At 38.8% G+C, this 16,522-nt stretch overlaps 1 protein-coding gene across 2 annotated transcripts in view; it reads left to right on the forward strand.

The window, feature by feature from the left end:
* Window positions 1-16,522, forward strand: part of LOC149314618 (tetraspanin-18) — a 256,903-nt gene that overhangs the window by 78,967 nt on the left and 161,414 nt on the right. For both annotated transcript variants that reach the window (XM_089521494.1, XM_089521495.1), the window contains exon 2: window positions 4,367-4,426. The gene's annotated coding sequence lies outside the window, so the exon portion shown is untranslated. The remainder of the gene's footprint in view (window positions 1-4,366; window positions 4,427-16,522) is intronic.

Below are 16,522 nucleotides of genomic sequence, written 5' to 3' on the forward strand. Positions count from 1 at the left end.
CTTTGATGTACCTTTATGTTTCACCCAGGTGGGGTTAATATAATCTTTCAAAGGAATTTGGATTCAATTTGCTATACTTATTTTAACTCAACTACGACACTATTCAGGTATTCATCCTGAATGTGTTCAGATAAAAAATGTGTTGAGTGCCTGAACTCTTTGTGCTGCCTCCTCTCTCCCAATCCCAGACTACATACATTTAGGATAGGGGGTGATACACAGAGGGATGTTTGGCACAGGGAGGGCACATGCTCCCCATGCATCCAGGATGAATGTCTGAATGTGGCTTATGTCACTTTTAAACCTGGCAATCCATTTCACACATAGAATATGTAAATTGTAACATTTAAAATGCAAATTGAGTTTTCAGTACTGATATGTGTATCAGAATAATGCATGTTACATTAGGAAATTGTCACATTTAAAAAAAAAACTTTGCTAAGTAGAAGGGCAGCCACGACAATTCATTACTGATTTGGTTGTAAAACTTTGAGTATATTGTTCCAATGAGGTGCCATTTCTTTTCAGATCACTGTATTTGCTTATGCATTGTTGCTTACCTCAGCCCTATGAGTAAACAAAATAAGGACTCCTAGTCTTTCATATACCCAACCTAGCACTAATGCAAGCAAAGACAGGTGCATTGTTATGGTTACTTAACCCTTGTGCCGACTCATTCTCCATTGTGAATGGACTTTTCTTGTTTGAAGCTGAAAAACTGAAAGTTGTCCAGCTGAGAAGAAAAATGATGGGGCAGTTATTACCAGTGGAACATGGGTGGACATTTATGTATCCACTAACAAATTGTGCAGTGTAGGGTTATTTTAGCAAGCACAGATTTAGTGAGGCAAACATTTTTCCAGAAGACCTGTCACTGTTGATAATTTTGTGGCAAAAATTGCCACAAATGCCGCCCAGATTGTCAAATGACCCAGGAGTCATCAGAGTGACAACGGGAGAGAATAACCCCGTAGGGTCCCATGGGGAGCAGTCATATAAGGCATAGCTGGAGGGTGGAATTCCCTTGTGGCTAATCTTCTAGATGGTGGGCAACCCTTCTCTTTTTAATATAGAAATAAACACACTACATATCTAGATTATATATTCACATATAACTATTTAAATACATAGATATATAACCTTCACCCAAGTGATCCTCATTTGTCCTCACACATATGTAACCCCATGTGCTTCAGCTTCCTGGTGAAATGCAGGGAGCTCAGTCCTTTTGAATGAGGGAAGGATCTGAATGTGGAGAGGAAAACAAAGACAGAAAAGTTGTGAAGAGTTCTGAGAAACATAAGGAAAATATGCAGGGGTAGCTGTGTTGGCCATTTAACAAATACAAACAAAAATCCATCAGTGATACCTTTATTGGTCAACTGAAATGTGCAATATATTTGTTGTAAGCTTTTGAACCTCCATGGGCTTCTTCATCAGGCAAGATGCTATAAACCAAACAGTAAAAAGGGGAAATAAACATTTGGAGATGTTAGTCAGATGTTTACATGTTGCTTCAGTCCTTAGTAAAGATGATATGCTGGGTAGGATATCTTTTTCAGGCAGGCTTCTCCTCCTCTTGGCCAGGTGGCAATAGGGAGCTTTTCACAATCCATGAAATTTAAAGTCCATTTGCATCTCAACAGGGACCCCTCTTTTGCAATGCAGTATGTCTCCATTCCAGTGAGGTCACAGGCAGAGAAAAATGCATTCCTCTAGAAGTCTCCATGTTTTTGCATCTGGAACATTTAGGTGGCGTAGAGATAAAACATGCCAATTCAGTCCAAATGTAAGAAGAAGAAAAAAGGAAAATAGTTTGGCAAGAGTAGTAGCATTCTGTTTTAACACAAGGGCTGGATAGGGGCCTTCTGGAGCTGCCCATTCTCTCTCTGGAGGGAGCCCACAGCAACCAAACTGTGCAGGCTCCCTCCGCTCTGAAAAGAACCCGCTAAAAGCAGGTGTGGACATGGTGCCACGCTTGTGTTGTGCATGTGTGTCACATATGGAAAGTGCCAGGTAAAGACAGCACCGTCCATATGTATTAGGGTTGCAGAGCGTGCAGTTGCCGTGCGCTCTGCAACCCTAATTTTGGTGCCGACACGGCGCTTGTGGCCCATCTGTACCGGGCCACAGTTACCTTTCAGCCATTACTCCATAACTAATTAAGAGACCTACAACTGTCCCTTGAATTATATACTATGTAGACAGAGAGCAGTGTTAAGAGATTACCGTGCCCATAGGGATCTGGTAATTATTTGGTTCCATTTCCTGTTGTTTAAAGACTTATACTAATTTTTTTTAATGCCTTATTTGCTTTCAGCTCTATCTCCACTTCTCTTCCCTAGTAAATATAGTGGATCCTGGTTATATTCTGGGGTTTGGTGCCGAGATCCCCCATGGATAACAAAATCCATGGATGTCCAAGTCCCATTAAATATAATGACATAGCAAAATGGTGTCCCTTACAAAAAATGGAAAATCAAGGTTTGATATTTGAAATGTATACTTTTTTTGAACATTTTCAAACCGTCGATGCTTGAATCCGTATATAAAAAATCCATATATCAGAAGGGCCGACTGTACAGTCTAGCTCATGCTTTGTATATCCTAATAACGTGGGTAGCTGTCCCTCTCCCAATTTTGAGGGAACAGGTTACTAGAAGCACCACATCTCTTGCTTGGAGACAATATTCCTCCCTGTTCCTTGCATCACCCATTTAACTACTGTGCGCAGAAAGCCATCCCCAGGGTGGCAGTTCATCTTAAAAGTAAATGGAAAGCTTCCTCCTCAATGCTTTCTCCCCAGCTGAGAAAGCTGTCCTGAAGTCTTCTCCAGAATCCATACACTCTGATTACTCATATTCCCAGTAAGATTGGCCAGAATATACACATAGCCCAGGGGTGAGGGGGAAGCGGACACTAGATTCTTTAATAGTAAGTATAGTGGTGGCATCCATAATATTGTATGAGGATTCTCTCACATGAAACAGTTCCAGAATTCATTATGAAAGGACAATTCTGCCCTCATGTTTAGCTTGTTGTCTTGTATAGAGCTGAAGCTAATAGAAATACATGAGCTCATGTAAAATGCTGAACTGAAAATCTCACCAGTGTGCCACTTTTTTATTTCATGGCAGCAGTATAGCAGTCAAATAAGATAGACACTGTGTCTGATGTATGTTCTGCATCTAGTTGTCACCTTTAGAGATCATAACATATTGCAAATATATTGGAAGTATAACAATGGACTAATAAAAACCCTGGCGGAGAACAAAAGCTGGCTTTCAGCATATTATGGAATGCTATGATATCCTCCTAGTTGCCCCCAGGAAATTAAAGTGCTATAGTGTGCTGTACCAGGTCCTCGCTTGACAACAGTATCTTATTTACTATTAGAAGGATTAAGATTCATCTTTATGTATGGGGATAGTCTCATTTTAGTTGACAGAAACCTGCATCACTTCTGAGCCAAATCAGATACTCAGGCCCCATTCAGACTGGCACATTTGCGCTGGAGGGAATGGGTACAATTGGGGGCCCTTCTCTCGAATGCCTCCGGAAGCAAGTGCCGACTTTAAATAGCTTAATCAGGGTATTTAACCCCAGAACGCCATTGCAGCTCTTTACCTGGTTTAAAAGGAAGAGTCCTCTGCTGTCAATCAAATTAGTTCCGCTTTCGTAAAAGGTGACGTTTCTTGCAGCCATTGGCTAAGCAGTTGGGGACTTCCCCCCTCCATTTTAAAAAAAATCTGGTGGGAAGGATGCGCAGATGCAAATGACCCGCGCTAAGGGGTATTTGCCACAAAACGCTTGTGCCTGCCTCAAAATGGATTGTGACAGATTCGGGGCCAATATGAACTTCACATGCAAGAATCGATTCCTGATCCAGGTTAAAACGTAGTCTGAATGGCCCCTCAGTTATTCCAGTTATACAAGCAAAGATGCTTTCTAAAGAAAGTCTTTAAAAATAAGTTTGTGTGTCACCCTTTTTTAAAAATTGGAGTGGCAAATTATTTTCATTACATGTATCTGAAGCTGATCTATGTACTTAATCTGACTTCTCAGTATTAAAGCTGAATGTTTTAGTGCAAGTGTGAGCAATTTGTGGCCCTCCAGATTTTTTTGGTCTGCAACTCCCATCATCTCTAGCCAGCATAAATTAATGGTGTCGAATTAAGGAAACTGTAACCCAGCAACACCTATAAATTGCCCATCCTTACTCTAGTGGTTGCATCATATTTATCTCCACCCCACAAACACTACTTGCAATCTATTTACAAAACACTTTTACACCACTTAAATGATTTTTTAGAATTTTAGAATGGTAAAGCCATTCATTCTGTTTATATTCTTTCATGTTTTCCAGTACTATTTACTGAGAAGAGAAACTGGAACCTACAGATCCCAGAAGATTGTTGAAAACAAGGTCAGTGACCTTATGTTTGTTTACTTTGTACAAATTCATCTGTGCATGAAAAGTACATTTTCTTTTGCAGGAATAATACAATTAACCAGATTTTTTTTTCATTCAAAGTTTATTGTGAAATCCACAGCTTAACTTATGTATGTGTATGTATGTGTGTGTGCCTTCAGGTCACCTATTGACTTATGACGACCCTGTGAATTTCATAAGGTTTTCTCAGGGAAGAAACACTCAGAGGTGGTTTCTCCTATTCCTTCCTCTAAAAGCGTGTCCAAAGGAGGGTGACTAAAATGGTGAAGGGTCTGGAAACTATGTCCTATGAGGAACGACTTAGAGAGCTGGGGATGTTTAGCCTTGTGAAGAAAAGGTTAAGAGGTGATATGATAGCCCTGTTTAAATATTTGAAGGGATGTCATATTGAGGAGGGAGCAAGCTTGTTTTCTGCTGCTCCAGAGAACAGGATCCAGAACAATGGATGCAAGCCACGGGACAAGAGATTCCACCTAAACATTAGGAGGAACTTCCTGACAGTAAGGGCTGTTCAACAGTGTAACACATTTCCTCGGAGTGTAGTGGAGTCTCCTTCCCTGGAGGTCTTTAAACAGAGGCTGGATGGCCATCTGTCAGGGATGCTTTAATTGAGAGTTCCTGCATGGCAGGGGATTGGACTGGATGGCCCTTGTGGTCTCTTCCAACTCTTCCATTCTATGATTCTATGAAATATAGCCCACAGCACCTGGTATTTGTTGGTGGTCTCACATTCAAGTACTAACCAGAGCTGACCCTGCTTAGCTTCCAAGATCAGAGAGAATTTGTGCCTTTTTAGGTGCATGTATAAACCTATGGGAAATACTGTAGAAATGAAAAGTCAACAGACAAAAAGTATACTATCTCTTTTTTATTCTAAAAGGTAAATAGATCCAAAAAAGTTTCTTATAATATAGACAAAAATGACAGTAATTTAGATTTGGACACTGCAGCTATGACATTTGTAAATTGCAAGCCAGTCTTTATAAATTAGTTTCCCATCTTTTGATTTCTACAGTTCTATGAGACAAAGTTATTTACGATGCTGTACCATTCTTTTTACAACAGTTTATGTGACACTAAGCAGATCTTGTGTAGCTTTAGCTGTAAACCTGTCTGATCTAGATACTCTCAGAGTTGCAGGCATAATGATTACTTATTCCTGGGAGGCTCAGTACACTCTGTATATTTAAAGATTATTTGTTGTTCTGAGATATGGGAATTTGAAAGCATGAGGTTTAAATCTGTTTGAAGCTGGTAGTGCATGGTTGTTTCTTAAGCTCTGAGTTTGCCTGCTGTTTCTAACTCATCTCAAATGTTTATTTCTCTGTATATGTATCCTGCCTTCCTTCCTTAATAAAGGTAATAGGTAGCATAGCAGTGAGCAGCACTAATATACCAATTGCTTTCAAGATGAAGGAATATGAAGATTCCATGGGATTAAAAGCAATACTTTACTTTGTACAAATTCATCTCTGCACTTCCGGTTTAAGCCAGCAATTTTGCCTGTGCATCTCTAGCCTTGCTGCAGGTTTTCCTACTCCCATCAGCCTGTTTGCTCCACTCGTCTTCTTTTCTACTTGGTCCCTTCTGTCTCCTGGCTTCTACTTGCCACCAAGCTTGGTTATTCTCTGTTTTAGCCTCCATCCAGATGGGTTTCTTGGCTCATAACCTAGTTTGCAATTGATTCTGCCTCCATATTGGCTTTCCTGTGAATCCAGCCAAGTGTTCCATCTGACTTGGTAGGATTACCACCAACTCATGTCTGATTACCCCTTTCTCATCCAGCACTGAAAGGATCATCTATTAATCATACCAGTTCCAAGTTGTGACATCTGAGAGAGACTTGGTTCCTGGTACATTTCTTTCTGGGAAGTGAATAGAAATGTAATTAAATAACCATTTCCTTGTGTGTCTATACATTTATAGACTTGGCAGATAATACTGCCCAAATCAATGATGCCATCTCAAATATTCACATTGTTTTGAAAATACATGGAAGATGCCTTGCTGTAGCTTTTACAGAAAAACCAATGTTAAACAGGTTTCTTTTTTTTTAATCAGTTGGGGCTGGCCTCTTCCCAGAATTATCCAGAATTATAACCTTTCCAAGTAACAAGGGCTTTATTATATAACTCCTGCTGCTAATCTTCTGTAACATTTGAGTCAATTGTACCTTGCTTAGCTTTTCTTACCCAAATGTTGCACAGCTGTAGTGCTGTTTTGCCATAAAGGTTTGAAGCTAATTGCTTCATATGTTAATTAATAACTGACACATTCTGCCACTCATAAAGCATGGGAAACTTCCATCTGGATCCTTAGCGATTAAAGCCTGGAAGCTCAACTCCTAATTAAGGAATACACTATTGGAAACCATTTTTCCATTATGATTAATTATGGCTATATATTGCTTTCTTTGCTTTTTTTTGTTAAAAGTCTGATAAATTAGAACTTTATTAAAAGAGATCGTAAACATATTGGTATGCTATTTGTCCATTTTCTCCATTCTGTGAGTCAAACTAAGTTTTAAATGGAAAAAAGTGTTTTGTGGAGGATATGAAGTATGCACTTTTTAAAAAAAACACCACAGGAACAGCAAAGTAGAGGGTTACTGGATCTTTCTTTTCCACCCTTTCCCTGTTCTCTTTGCTGCATGTCTTCACAGATGGAGGCAGCCTCCCAAGACCTCAGAGTAAAGGATGCTGTGTCTTTAAGCTTGTAGTGCTGAAATGTTATGACAGAGCATCTCACAGGGGGATGTGGTTTCCACAGCAACCCACACTGTAAGATAAGCAAGCTGTATTTTTGTTTTTTGAAAGGTTCAGGAATAGAAAAGGAATGAAGGGATATGTCAGCAGGCAAGAAGACTTGAAAAGAGAAAGCCGTGTCTATTAATCCAATGGCCCCAGCTGCTTTGTGTTTTAATTAGCGGACGCTATTAAAGTACGGGTGCCTCTTTCTGTGGAACCTTTTTCTCTTTTCTTGGCAAGAAGCTCCACACTTAAGGCAGTGAATAACACTGGAGGAAAAAGCAGTGCATGTTTTTTCTGCAAACATATGTATCTCAAATCAAGGGGCAGGGAAATGACCATTTATCTAGATATAACCATTTACGGGCTGGGAATTTGTGGATCCACAGATGTTACCAAACTTTTCCCATTAGTCCTAGCCATATTGGTCAGTGGTGAGGCATGATGGAAATTCATCAGCAACTGCAGGACTGAAAGTTCTCCATCCCTAGTATTCCTTGACTTATATGATCTTTCATATTCCAGTGAGTTCATGCCATACAAATTAGGTGGCTGTGCTGTCTTGTTGCCTGATAATCCCTGCACTGATATGAACAGAGCCTTGGGCCTTTCAGTTTGTAGAGATGCTCTCTCTAGCTTTTATAGATATAGAAACAGAATGTCATTCTGTTAGTGAAAAACCATTATCTTCTCATGTTTAATAATTGTCCCTTAAGAATATTTGTCCTTTTGTACCTGAAAGAATCATATTGCAAATGCAAGAGTGACTTGAGAGTAAGGAAGTACAAGAGAGAGCTTGCAGATTACCAAGGGACAATAGCATGACTCCAGCTCAAGATGAAAGGATATTAGGAATTAGAAAAATCTGTCAGTAGCAGTTAATGTGCCAGTTTCAAAGCTGAAACTGTTGCTGGTATCTTGTAAACACTCCATGTGTGGGAGTTCTGTTACATACAATGTTTTGACAAGATATGTGACTGTCAAATATTTTCTGTGTGTCACCAAAATGTTATTGTAAGTACTACTAAGGTGTCAACATACTGTCTTTTGCAAGCTCTTTGTTTCTTTTGCAGGTTGTAAGTGCCTTCAGGACTCTGCCATGAGTATAGTTGTAAACTTTTTTTTTTTAAATCAGTATTGAAAAATTAAATAACTTGTTAACTTTATTTTAGGTTCCAGAAACTTCGTTCTATTGTCAAGAATATTTTGTGCAAAAATTGTTCAAATATAAGGGAAATGTAGCATAAGCACAAAAAGCACACTCAAAACAGCATCTTAAAAATGCCAACCAGGGTTGGGAGTGTGGGAAAGAATGAAGAGGAGCAAAGAGCACATTAAGTACTCTTCCTCCAGGTTTAACATTTCAAGCATGCATCCCTGTGCTGAGATTTGTAAATTTATCTTCCACTTGATGCTCATACATAGGGTAAGCAGAAGTCAATCATTTCTACCCTTGAATGTGTAGTACAAGGCAAGACATGCCCAGGCAAGGGCCATTTTTCACATTATAAAATCCTTTCCCATTCTTCAAGCAATGCCTTTGTGCTGCTATTAATGGCTGCAGCAGTATGTAGAGGCCCACTCACACTATACAAATATAATTGGATGTTTCCACTTCAACTGCCATGGTTCCATCCTATGAAATCCTGGGGAGGAGGAGAAAGGGGCTGCTTGGCCCCTTTCTCCTCTGCGTCGCTGGGCGCAGCTGTCTGAAGGCTGCGCCCAGCGATGCAAATGGAAAAGGAGCTCCGTTTCGGAGCTCCTTTTGCGGCTGGGGAAGGGGCACACTATTCGCCCTGGTGCAGCGTGACGTCACGTCCGTGCTGCCCCGTATAGAGGCAGCGCGGTTGTGACGTCGTAATGGCGGTGGCTGTGTGGAACGGCTGCTGCCATTTTGTGCGCACTCCGCGCGTGCTAGGGTTGGGAGCGTCTGGAAAGGACACCCCTTTCTAACCCTAGCACGCATGGAGCGCGCACTTTAAGGCCCATCTGTAACGGGCCTAAGTTTAGTTTATTTTGTACAAAAGTGTGTCAGAGATCTGATCATGACACAAAGTTTCTCTGCCCATTGAATAAGAAATGGCCAATTAGTACTAGAAAAAGGTGGAATTGTGTCCCCTCCCTGTGCCAAGTATAAAGAGATATAAAGGAATTCTGTAGCACTTTTGAGACTTATGTTGGTTTAATTTTGCCTTCTGGGCTGTTCTTCAGATTATTATGGTCATTAAAATGAGAGAGGAAGAGAGATTTGTTTAATCTATCTGATTTGCAAAAACTGAAATTTTCTGTCCTATTTTAATAGGGTCTATGTAAATCCCATGGTCAGCTTTGTTTTAATATTAATGAAAAGATTGTGATCTCACCAGACTTCCATTCATATTTTCATCAGAAAATGAAGAAGCAGTTGGCTTTTGCATCTGCCCATTTCTGTATATTCAGTGCTTTTTTTTTTTTTAGAGTAAAGTAAACAAACAAGATTCGCTTTTGTGTAAAGGGCTGCAAGCTATTCTGTGCTCCTGGTAGAAAGCCAGTAGAGTTTCAAAAAGTAAAAGCCTGAGGCCTTAGTAAGCTCTCATCTATATTTGCACTTTTCCTTCCTCTCGCTGCATCTCTTATCTTTCCAACTATTTTGGCATCCCAGAACATATTTTCCAGTACCAGCTTCCTGGTCCAGCATCCATGGTGGTTCAAAGTAGGAAGGATTAGCAAATTTAAGCACTCTTTCTTTCCCTGTCTTCTTTTTTCTTTTTTCTCTTCCAGGTATGGAGGAAGAAAGGGAAGGGAGAATGTTCACACTCAGTTTTTGCTTCAACTCCAAAGCTCATCATGGTTTGTTGAACTGAGATGTTTACCCCTCAAAAATCAAATCTTTCACTCACAAATTGTTCATTGCCAGGGTACAGCCATTGCAGACCACTGGGATGTGTGTGTGTGTGTGTGTGTGTGTGTGTGTGTGTGTGTGTGTGTTTTAAAAGAAAAATATTGGCTTAGCATAGCTGTTGGCTGCATGCTATGTGTAGTTGGTGTTCACATGGCAAGTGTTGTTGTTAACTGCCATCAAGTCAATTTTGTCTTATGGCAACACTGTGAATGAGAGACTTCCTCAGGTCTGCTCAGGTCTTGCAGACTCAGAGCTCTAGCTTAACCATCTGGAATGTGGTCTTCCTCTTTTCCTACTGCCTTCTACTTTGCTAAGCATTATTGTCTTTTCTAATGAGTCATGTCTCCTCATGATATGACCAAAGTACAACAGCCTCAATTTAGTCATCTTGATTTCTAGGGAGAGCTTAGGTTTGATTTGCTCTACAACCATTTATTTGCCTTTTTAGCAGACCATGGTATCCACAGAACTCTTCTGGAACACCACATCTCAAAAGTGTTGGTTTCCTTCTTATCTGTTTTCTTCACTTTCCAGCTGTCACAACCATGAATAAAAACTGGAAATATGATGACATGGACAATCTTGACTTTAGTATTCAATGATATGACTTTATTCTTCCAAGTTCTACTTTTCTTCTCTTTTCTTGACTGCAGTTTCCATGAGGATTACCATTGAGCCAAAGTATGGAAAATCTTGAACTATTTAAATGTCTTCATCATCTGCTTTAAAGTTATGTAACTCATCTGTGGTCATTATTTTTGTTTTCTTAATATTCATCTGTAAACCTGCCTTTGCACTTTCTTCCTTGACTTTCTTTAGTAATTATCTTTGCTATTTTCTGCTAGTAGTATAGTGTCACCTGCACATCTTAAATTGTTGATATTCTGTCCTAACAGTACTCTCTCCTCCTCAGCACAGTTTTGCGGTTTTACGTCCAGGAGGAATCATTTGTTTGTTTTTTGTGGAGGAGGAGATAAAGTAGGAGCCACGTCTGGTTTGAAGGCACAAGAGCATTGGGGGGGGGGATCAAATATTTAGGCCCCTCAGAATGGTGAGCTGCAGTTTTTCCATTCCTGGCTTAGGTGAATTTTTTATCTGTGCTCAGGCATGGAGCTGTGTCATTGAGTGGCTTTAGTTTAATCACTATATTTGAGCATAACCCAATTTCACAGGTAGAGGGATCTAGTAGCACCTTTGAGACTAACTGAAAGAAAGAAGTTGCAGCATGAGCTTTCTCAGACTTCAGTCTACTTCCTACTGTGAGGATAAAATAGATAGAAGGATTTTTTATTTTTATTTTGTCTTGAACTCCTTAGTATGATATGAGTATACCATAATGCAATAAATTAATCAGCAAAAGGGTAACCACTATGTCCTGAATAGGACATCCAGTTCTGTTAATTTATGTTCCAGATGTTTCTGTTTATTATTTCCAGCTTGTTCCAACTTGTCAGATGCTCATCTACCCTTCCTATAGATAAATGGACAACAAAGAACTTGTCCTTGTGTATGTAATTTCATGTGTTTGCTGCTTAATGGTTTGACACATCAGCTTACCAAATCTGCCATTTTAACCTGACAGCTAGGCTTCATACTTCTTGGAACATATTTCTTATTTCTTGCATTTTGGATTCGTGGTACTATCTGGGTTACAACCAGATCCTTGTTAATGCATTATTGGCTGAAACTACTGTTAGACTTTGGCCTAGGCCTTTCTTCTACAGTATATGGGGGAGGGAGGGAGAATAGTGCTGCAAGCTTGTCTTTGCCAATTAGGATCAGGAGGAGTTCATCCATACCGTGTAATGGGAATGTGCAGCTGGGCAGCATTAGGCTTTGCTCTCATTATCACTCATGCTGTTTCAAGGTCCCATCCCTATATTTTTATTGATTTCTTGCTGAGGAATCATCACCATAATCAGCTAGGTCTTTGTTTTTGCTTTCCTATGCTCCCCCCCCCTCCTCTCTGTGCTCTAGGGGGTAATGAATTATTTGTGTGTTCAAACTGCTTCTCCCTAGGTAATTCACATTACCTGCATTTAGCTGTTATTATTAATACACCACATGCATTTCTCACTGCACCTCTGCATATTTAGTGTGCTCTCATTATAGCTTTTTGGTTCATTTGTGGTAAATAAAGATTAAAAACTTCAAACAAAAGTTAAAAGACATTAGGAAAATGATGCTGTTTATTCTATAGCCAGCTCACATCCTAAATTGCTTTAGACAAAACCCTTCCGGAAAAGTCTGCAGAAAGTAGATAAACATGGGGCATGTACTGCTGCTGTTTGTCTTCCTTCTGGGATTCTCTGCTAATTCTGTTTTTATCTATCAGCACAGGCTTGCCACTGGCTGTAGCATTTTCTACAAAATAATAGCAATAAATTGTGGCTGTCATATCGGAACAATCAAAGGCTGAGATTCTAATCTGTTGGAAGGAACAATTCATTTAATATTTGCCTTCTGTTTTCCCATAGAATACTCACTCTACAGCAAAAATGTTATTTTTCAAAATGTGACAGATCTACAATGGTCAATCAATGTATCGTCAGTACTGTACACTAATCTCTCACATCATTTCTATAGTTCATCATGCAGCCTTTGAACTCACTGTTCAGGATTTGTGAATGATGACCAAACCCACATTTAAGAAAGCCTTTGTTAAGTAATGTTATATAAATAGGTAAGCTTGTATTATATAGATCATTTGGTTTGGTCAAAAACATATGGTACTTAAAAACTGCTTTTCTTGGGTATCTATGCAGAAAGCAGTTAAGTTATTCACTGATTTCTCTCAGACCACAGGGGCACAACCATTAAGAAAACTCTGGACTGCTTACTATAGCATTCAGATACAGCATTATTTTCCGGTGTACTGGAAGTGTTAAGAACATAATACTCAGAAAGATGAAGCCTTTAAGAAATAGTTTGATTATGTATCTCTATAATTTTTTTTAAAATGTGAAATTTGGAGACTTGTATTACTCCTCCAGAATACCATTTTTTGAAAATTGAGAACTTACTTTCACATATACATAATACTCTTATGACCCCTTAACAAAAGGCCAAGGTTTTGACTGTTCTGTGTTGAAAGAACCATATTTGTATGTACCAGAACTGGAGAGTTTTATGTAAGTATTGAATCTGAAATGTTAATGGTTTGTATTTCCATTACTTAGTGAGCCTAACTTGTAGAATCCACAAACTCCTGAACCATTGTTGCTGTCAGATAGAAGTCCTGATCAGGACTTCTCTTCTCTCTCTCTCCCTTTCTGGCACTCTTCACTACATATGAAACCATCTATGGGTGGGCCCTATGCTTATTTGTCTCTCTTATTTTCTCCCTTATTCAGCTGCTATTTTTGTCACAGGAAAAACATTTCAGACCAACAGGGCTTTTCCTGCTTGTCCTGCTAACTTCAATGGAGATTATCACATGGGGTAAAGGAGGGATTGCTTCCGTTCTTACCTCGTTCTTATTGCGTCATGCTTATTCTGTCCTTCTCCCTCCAATGGGCCCATCATTGTATTAACAGGGGTTTCTGTTAATCCACAGTGACGGGGCCATGCCACTTTAGTGACGGGAGAAGGAAGGGATTATCATCTGATAATCTTATTCTGATCACATGATAAGAATGGCAGAAGGATGGAGAAAGGACAGATGTATGATAATCTTTGTGTGATTTCCCCTTAAGGATGCCTTAAGGACAGGATAAGGATGGGAGCATCCCTCCTTTACCCTGTCTGATAATGTATCTCTTTCTTGTCAATTCTTTATGAGACAGAGATTGTGTGTTCCTGTTGCAATGGCATTTGAGGTAGTTTATGAAATAAATTAAATTAAAAATTCTTCTGGTAAGCATAAATGTGTTTATGTCTTATGGAATTGTGTTAGATAATCCAAAGCATGGGAGAGATAAAGGGTGATGTGTTTTCTTATTGAAACCGTATATATTGCCCAGAGAAGAAATAATCTGACCTTACCTGTATTTGTGTTCTCTGCTATTATTAAATGTCATGTAGTAGTAGGAAGGTCAGTGACTAGGATATTTTTCAACTATAAGGCTTTGATGAATCCTGATGAAAATATAGTTTTTTTTCAGTTTCTAAAGCCCTTGATATTTGGATGAAGCTAACTTTTCTGAGCCAATTTACTAAATGGCCAACACAGCTACCCCTGCATGTTTTCTGAAGGTCAGTTTGTGAACAGCATATATTCTATCCTTTAACATCCTTGCTAAAGACTTAGTGGAACAGAAATTTTAAAAAGTTGTAAGTGTGAATTTTCAGCAAAATGTTGTATCTTATTCCATGTCCTAATGCATCTGTTAAGGGGTCCAGACCGTGACTTGGAAAATATTGAGAATACTACATGTACCGTAGCTTTTAAACCATGATTAGACCCATAAACAGTGCCTTTGTGGTACTTATTGTAAGCCACCACCTCTGACCTATAGCTGCTGCATCCCTTTTCATTGATGGGAAACCTGTCAATGAACTCACAGTCATGCAGGTACCCAGGTGCAAAATGTGGCTGCCAATGCAGCTGTGATATTGGCAGTTATGTGATATCAGTGCTTCCTTTTCTCCCCCTGTATCTCCTCTGCCTCCTTATTCCCAAGCAGGTAAATTGCCTGTATTGTTTACTATTTCTATTGTTGTTGTTTTAAAACTTAATCACAGTTGTGGATGTGCATGAAAAATCAAAATAAAATAAAATAACCAAAAGGCATGCTGGGTAGGGCATAAGGCAGGGAGGCAGGGTTAAGGGGGAGTCAGGAAGAGAGTGCAATGGCAGTAGCAGCCCCAGTTGCATAGCTGCGAAGACATGCTCAAACTAGTATGTTTCCATTTTTTTTAAATTGACCCAATTGCTGTGACAACATAGCTCTTATGGTAATCTCCTACCTGTTTGAACTATAACTGCTAGAGTCCCAGAGCTAGCATGATCTGACCAGTGACCATGTTGGTTGCAGGTTCTAGATATTGTAGTCCAAAAAAGTAACATTTTAAAGCAGTGTATCTTGAGTAGGAGCCTTTTATGATGCTACTTGGAGCTTACATGTATTCTTTCCAAGTTTCACACTAGCTTTTTGCATGTTCTTTGTAACTACTTTTTAAAAAATTCTGCTGTCCTTTCGTTTCTGCCTTAAACAGAATTCCAGCCAGCCAATTTCGGCCTGTTTTTAAGTAGTAAAACCCTATTTCTTCTGAAATCATTGTTTTTTAATTACTCTAGCATTCTCTTGAGATTGTTGTAGCTCAGTTGCATTAGTGTCAGATTCTATTTAACTTAGCTCAGTTAGTGTTTTAGTAGATTCAGTAGCTTTATTTCCTTATTGCACGACTTATTAAATCACTTGGTATTAGCACACCCTTTCTTTATCATATTGTGTTAACTCACTTTCAACAAATCTCATTTATTTTGAAATACCTTCTTGTCTACCCACACCATTCTGCTACTCTTAATATACGTACGTGTGTGTGTGTATAGAAAGTGTTTGTACAAGGCCACATTTACTGGCAAAGATCAGGATTTACACGAATCCAAGTTAAGAAGCTCTTGAAAGTTGATTTGTTTTGTTATCTGGACAAATTGATCAATTAATATAGTGCTTGGTAGCAGATCCATCTGATCAATATTTGCAGAAAGCAATAGTGTTGCAAACATTTATGGCAAATTGAGATGTTAGTAATCTCTGAGGAAGGCTAAATAAATCCAGAACATAGTGACTATTAAATTTTCTGTGCTAGGCTCCAAACCATCAGGCGATTTATTTTATGCTCTTCTGTGGGAGCCTATGACATAGCTTGTGGTATTTTTGGTTACTTCCTAGACATAGTTATTATAACTGAATGCCATTTCACTAAAAAGCATTTTAAATTTGGAATTTAAACAGTTTTCATGGGATGCTCTGTCCCTTCCTAAGTGTAAGCTAGGGGCTAGGGAGGAATTTATTTGATACATATTTTAATGTGAACTAACGTAATATGCACTTTCTGGACTAATACGTGAAATGGAACACAATTATCTTTTTGTCTTCACACTTCTAAAAATTGTGTGCTTCATTGTTTTATGACCAAACTGCATGAAAAAAAGAGGTGCATTTTGGAATATTACTGATAAAATATATAAAGATATATTAGAGGAAATCATCTGGAAAATGTGAATATCAGGAGAAATGTGAACAAGATGCTTACCCCAAAATATAACAACTTTTCATACAGAAAATTAATGCATGTTTAAATAATAATAATAATAATAATAATAATAATACTGAAGCAGGAGTGAATAAATGTATGTTGTTTTTCTTTAAAATACCCTAGAAGTTGTAGAAAGTGAAAGTTTCCACATTCAAACCTAACAACTGGTTTGTGGTCATACTTTTTAAAGTATTTTATGCTTTTCAATACCCTGTTTTTGATCTATGAAGTCTTAAT

Source organism: Sceloporus occidentalis, unplaced genomic scaffold (genome assembly GCF_023333645.1).
Source record: "Sceloporus occidentalis isolate IW3139 unplaced genomic scaffold, rSceOcc1.0.p SCAF_4, whole genome shotgun sequence".
NCBI lineage: Eukaryota > Metazoa > Chordata > Lepidosauria > Squamata > Phrynosomatidae > Sceloporus > Sceloporus occidentalis.